The sequence below is a fragment of the Vanellus vanellus genome, assembly GCF_965231255.1.
Source record: "Vanellus vanellus genome assembly, contig: HAP1_SCAFFOLD_222, whole genome shotgun sequence".
Classification (NCBI taxonomy): Eukaryota; Metazoa; Chordata; class Aves; order Charadriiformes; family Charadriidae; genus Vanellus; species Vanellus vanellus.
Genome location: NW_028128490.1, coordinates 231250 through 236648, shown reverse-complemented (window position 1 = coordinate 236648; position 5399 = coordinate 231250).

Here is a 5399-nt window from a genome sequence, read left to right as displayed (position 1 = left end):
TGACTTTACCCCGCTGGGGCCTTTGCTGTGGGAGCAGCGGCTGGACGTTTGCGTTTTTTGCTCCGGAGGCTGCCGAGAGTGAAAAACGGTGGTTTTGAGGATGGAGTCCACAGGAAAACAGAGAGGTCCAAAAGATGTGGGGCATTTGAAGGGGTTCCCGGAGGCAGTGAGGACCAGCATGACTTTTCCCCCCTGAGACCTTTGCTGTGGGAGCAGCGGCTGGACGTTTGCGTTTTTTGCTCCGGAGTGTGCGGAGAGTGAAAAATGGCGGTTTTGAGGTTATAGTCCACAGGAAAGCAGAGAGGTCCAAAAGGTGTGGGGCATTTGAAGGGGTTCCCGGAGGCAGTGAGGACCAGCATGACTTTTCCCCACTGAGACCTTTGCTGTGGGAGCAGCGGCTGGACGTTTGCGTTTTTTGCTTTACAGGCTGCCGTGTGTTAAAAACTGTGGTTTTGAGGCTAGAGTCCACAGGAAAGCAGAGAGCTCCAAAAGGTGTGGGGCATTTGAAGGGGTTCCCGGAGGCAGTGAGGACCAGCATGACTTGTCCCCGCTGGGGCCTTTGCTGTGGGAGCAGCGGCTAGACGTTTGCGTTTTTTGCTCCGGAGTGTGCCGAGGGTTAAAAACTGTGTTTTTGATGATGGATTCCACAGGAAAGCAGAGAGGTCCAAAAGGTGTGGGGCATTTGAAGGGGTTCCCGGAGGCAGTGAGGACCAGCATGACTTTTCCCCGCTGGGGCCTTTGCTGTGGGAGCAGCGGCTGGGCGTTTGCGTTTTTTGCTCCGGGGGCTGCTGAGAGTGAAAAGCGCTGGTTTTGAGGATGGAGTCCACAGGAAAGCAGAGAGGTCCAAAAGGTGTGGGGCATTTGAGGGGGTTCCCGGAGGCAGTGAGGACCAGCATGACTTTTCCCCGCTGGGGCCTTTGCTGTGGGAGCAGCGGCCTGACGTTTGCGTTTTTTGCTCCGGAGGCTGCCGAGAGTGCAAAACGGTGGTTTTGAGGATGGATTCCACAGGAAAGCAGAGAGGTCCAAAAGGTGTGGGGCATTTGAAGGGGTTCCCGGAGGCAGTGAGGACCAGCATGACTTTTCCGCCTTGGAACCTTTGCTGTGGGAGCAGCGGCTGGACGTTTGCGTTTCTTGCTCCGGAGGCTGCCTGGAATTAAAAACGGTGGTTTTGAGGATGGAGTCCACAGGAAAGAAGAGAGGTCCAAAAGGTGTGGGGCATTTGAAGGGGTTCCCGGAGGCAGTGAGGACCAGCATGACTTTTCCGCTTTGGAACTTTTGCTGTGGGAGTAGCGGCTGGACGTTTGCGTTTTTTAGTACAGAGACTACCGAGGGTTAAAAACGGTGGTTTTGAGGATGGATTCCACAGGAAAGCAGAGAGGTCCAAAAGGTGTGGGGCATTTGAAGGGGTTCCCGGAGGCAGTGAGGACCAGCATGACTTTTCCGCCTTGGAACCTTTGCTGTGGGAGCAGCAGCTGGACGTTTGCGTTTTTTGCTTTACAGGCTGCCGTGTGTTAAAAACGGTGGTTTTGAGGATGGAGTCCACAGGAAAGCAGAGAGGTCCAAAAGGTGTGGGGCATTTGAAGGGGTTCCCGGAGGCAGTGAGGACCAGCATGACTTTTCCCTGCTGGGGCCTTTGCTGTGGGAACAGCGGCTGGACGTTTGCGTTTTTTGCTCCGGAGGCTGCCGAGAGTGAAAAACGGTGGTTTTGAGGATGGAGTCCACAGGAAAACAGAGAGGTCCAAAAGATGTGGGGCATTTGAAGGGGTTCCCGGAGGCAGTGAGGACCAGCATGACTTTTCCCTGCTGGGGCCTTTGCTGTGGGAGCAGCGGCTGGACGTTTGCGTTTTTTGCTCCGGAGGCTGCCGAGCGTGAAAAACGGTGGTTTTGAGGATGGATTCCACAGGAAAGCAGAGAGGTCCAAAAGGTGTGGGGCATTTGAAGGGGTTCCCGGAGGCAGTGAGGACCAGCATGCCTTTTCCGCCTTGGAACTTTTGCTGTGGGAGCAGCGGCTGGACGTTTGCGTTTTTTAGTACAGAGACTACCGAGGGTTAAAAACGGTGGTTTTCAGGATGGATTCCACAGGAAAGCAGAGAGGCCCAAAAGGTGTGGGGCATTTGAAGGGGTTCCCGGAGGCAGTGAGGACCAGCATGACTTTTCCCTGCTGGGGCCTTTGCTGTGGGAGCAGCGGCTGGACGTTTGCGTTTTTTGCTCCGGAGGCTGCCGAGAGTGAAAAACGGTGGTTTTGAGGATGGAGTCCACAGGAAAACAGTGAGGTCGAAAAGATGTGGGGCATTTGAAGGGGTTCCCGGAGGCAGTGAGGACCAGCATGACTTTTCCCCCCTGAGACCTTTGCTGTGGGAGCAGCGGCTGGACGTTTGCGTTTTTTGCTCCGGAGTGTGCCGAGAGTGAAAAATGGCGGTTTTGAGGTTATAGTCCACAGGAAAGCAGAGAGGTCCAAAAGGTGTGGGGCATTTGAAGGGGTTCCCGGAGGCAGTGAGGACCAGCATGACTTTCCCCCCTGAGACCTTTGCTGTGGGAGCAGCGGCTGGACGTTTGCGTGTTTTGCTTTACAGGCTGCCGTGTGTTAAAAACGGTGGTTTTGAGGCTAGAGTCCACAGGAAAGCAGAGAGCTCCAAAAGGTGTGGGGCATTTGAAGGGGTTCCCGGAGGCAGTGAGGACCAGCATGACTTGTCCCCGCTGGGGCCTTTGCTGTGGGAGCAGCGGCTAGACGTTTGCGTTTTTTGCTCCGGAGGCTGCCGAGGGTTAAAAACTGTGGTTTTGAGGATGGAGTCCACAGGAAAGCAGAGAGGTCCAAAAGGTGTGGTGCATTTGAAGGGGTTCCCGGAGGCAGTGAGGACCAGCATGACTTTTCCCCGCTGGGGCCTTTGCTGTGGGAGCAGCGGCTGGACGTTTGCGTTTTTTGCTCCGGGGGCTGCTGAGAGTGAAAAGCGCTAGTTTTGAGGATGGAGTCCACAGGAAAGCAGAGAGGTCCAAAAGGTGTGGGGCATTTGAAGGGGTTCCCGGAGGCAGTGAGGACCAGCATGACTTTTCCCCCCTGAGACCTTTGCTGTGGGAGCAGCGGCTGGACGTTTGCGTTTTTTGCTCCGGAGTGTGCCGAGAGTGAAAAATGGCGGTTTTGAGGTTATAGTCCACAGGAAAGCAGAGAGGTCCAAAAGGTGTGGGGCATTTGAAGGGGTTCCCGGAGGCAGTGAGGACCAGCATGACTTTTCCCTCCTGAGACCTTTGCTGTGGGAGCAGCGGCTGGACGTTTGCGTTTTTTGCTTTACAGGCTGCCGTGTGTTAAAAACGGTGGTTTTGAGGCTAGAGTCCACAGGAAAGCAGAGAGCTCCAAAAGGTGTGGGGCATTTGAAGGGGTTCCCGGAGGCAGTGAGGACCAGCATGACTTGTCCCCGCTGGGGCCTTTGCTGTGGGAGCAGCGGCTGGACGTTTGCGTTTTTTGCTCCAGAGGATACCGAGGGTTAATAACGGTGGTTTTGAGGATGGAGTCCACAGGAAAGCAGAGAGGTCCAAAAGGTGTGGGGCATTTGAAGGGGTTCCCTGAGACAGTGAGGACCAGCATGACTTTTCCCCGCTGGGGCCTTTGCTGTGGGAGCAGCGGCTGGACGTTTGCGTTTTTTGCTCCGGAGGCTGCCGAGAGTGAAAAACGGGGTTTTGAGGATGGAGTCCACAGGAAAGCAGAGAGGTCCAAAAGGTGTGGGGCATTTGAAGGGGTTCCCGGAGGCAGTGAGGACCAGCATGACTTTTCCCCCCTGAGACCTTTGCTGTGAGAGCAGCGGCTGGACGTTTGTGTTTTTTGCTACAGAGAGTACCGAGGGTTAATAACGGTGGTTTTGAGGATGGAGTCCACAGGAAAGCAGAGAGGTCCAAAAGGTGTGGGGCATTTGAAGGGGTTCCCGGAGGCAGTGAGGACCAGCATGACTTTTCCCCCCTGAGACCTTTGCTGTGGGAGCAGCGGCTGGACGTTTGTGTTTTTTGCTCCGGAGGCTGCCGAGAGTGAAAAACGGTGATTTTTTGGATAGAGTCCACAGGAAAGCAGAGAGGTCCAAAAGGTGTGGGGCATTTGAAGGGGTTCCCGGAGGCAGTGAGGACCAGCATGACTTTTCCCCGCTGGGGCCTTTGCTGTGGGAGCAGCGGCTGGACGTTTGCGTTTTTTGCTCCGGAGGCTGCCGAGAGTGAAAAAAGGTGGTTTTGAGGATGGAGTCCACAGGAAAACAGAGAGGTCCAAAAGGTGTGGGGCATTTGAAGGGGTTCCCGGAGGCAGTGAGGACCAGCATGACTTTTCCGCCTTGGAACCTTTGCTGTGGGAGCAGCGTCTGGACCTTTGCGTTTTTTGCTCCGGAGGCTGCCGAGAGTGAAAAACGGTGGTTTTGAGGATGAATTTCACAGGAAAACAGAGAGGTCCAAAAGGTGTGGGGCATTTGAAGGGGTTCCCGGAGGCAGTGAGGACCAGCATGACTTTTCCGCCTTGGAACCTTTGCTGTGGGAGCAGCGGCTGGACGTTTGCGTTTTTTGCTTTACAGGCTGCCGTGTGTTAAAAACGGTGGTTTTGAGGCTAGAGTCCACAGGAAAGCAGAGAGGTCCAAAAGGTGTGGGGCATTTGAAGGGGTTCCCGGAGGCAGTGAGGACCAGCATGACTTTTCCCCAATGGGGCCTTTGCTGTGGGAGCAGCGGCTGGACGTTTGCGTTTTTTGCTCCAGAGGCTGCTGAGACTGAAAAGCGGTGGTTTTGAGGATGGAGTCCACAGGAAAGCAGAGAGGTCCAAAAGGTGTGGGGCATTTGAAGGTGTTCCCGGAGGCAGTGAGGACCAGCATGACTTTTCCCCCCTGGCTCCTTTGCTGTGGGAGCAGAGGCTGGACGTTTGTGTTTTTTGCTCCGGAGGCTGCCGAGAGTGAAAAACAGTGATTTTTAGGATAGAGTCCACAGGAAAGCAGAGAGGTCCAAAAGGTGTGGGGCATTTGAAGGGGTTCCCGGAGGCAGTGAGGACCAGCATGACTTTTACCCGCTGGGGCCTTTGCTGTGGGAGCAGCGGCTGGACGTTTGCGTTTCTTGCTCCGGAGGCTGCCGAGAGTGAAAAACGGTGGTTTTGAGGATGGAGTCCACAGGAAAACAGAGAGGTCCAAAAGGTGTGGGGCATTTGAAGGGGTTCCCGGAGGCAGTGAGGACCAGCATGAGTTTTCCCCGCTGAGAACTTTGCTGTGGGACCAGCGGCTGGACGTTTGCGTTTTTTGCTACAGAGACTACCGAGGGTTAAAAACGGTGGTTTTTAGGATGGATTCCACAGAAAAGCAGAGAGGTCCAAAAGGTGTGGGGCATTTGAAGGGGTTCCCGGAGGCAGTGAGGACCAGCATGACTTGTCCCCGCTGGGGCCTTTGCTGTGG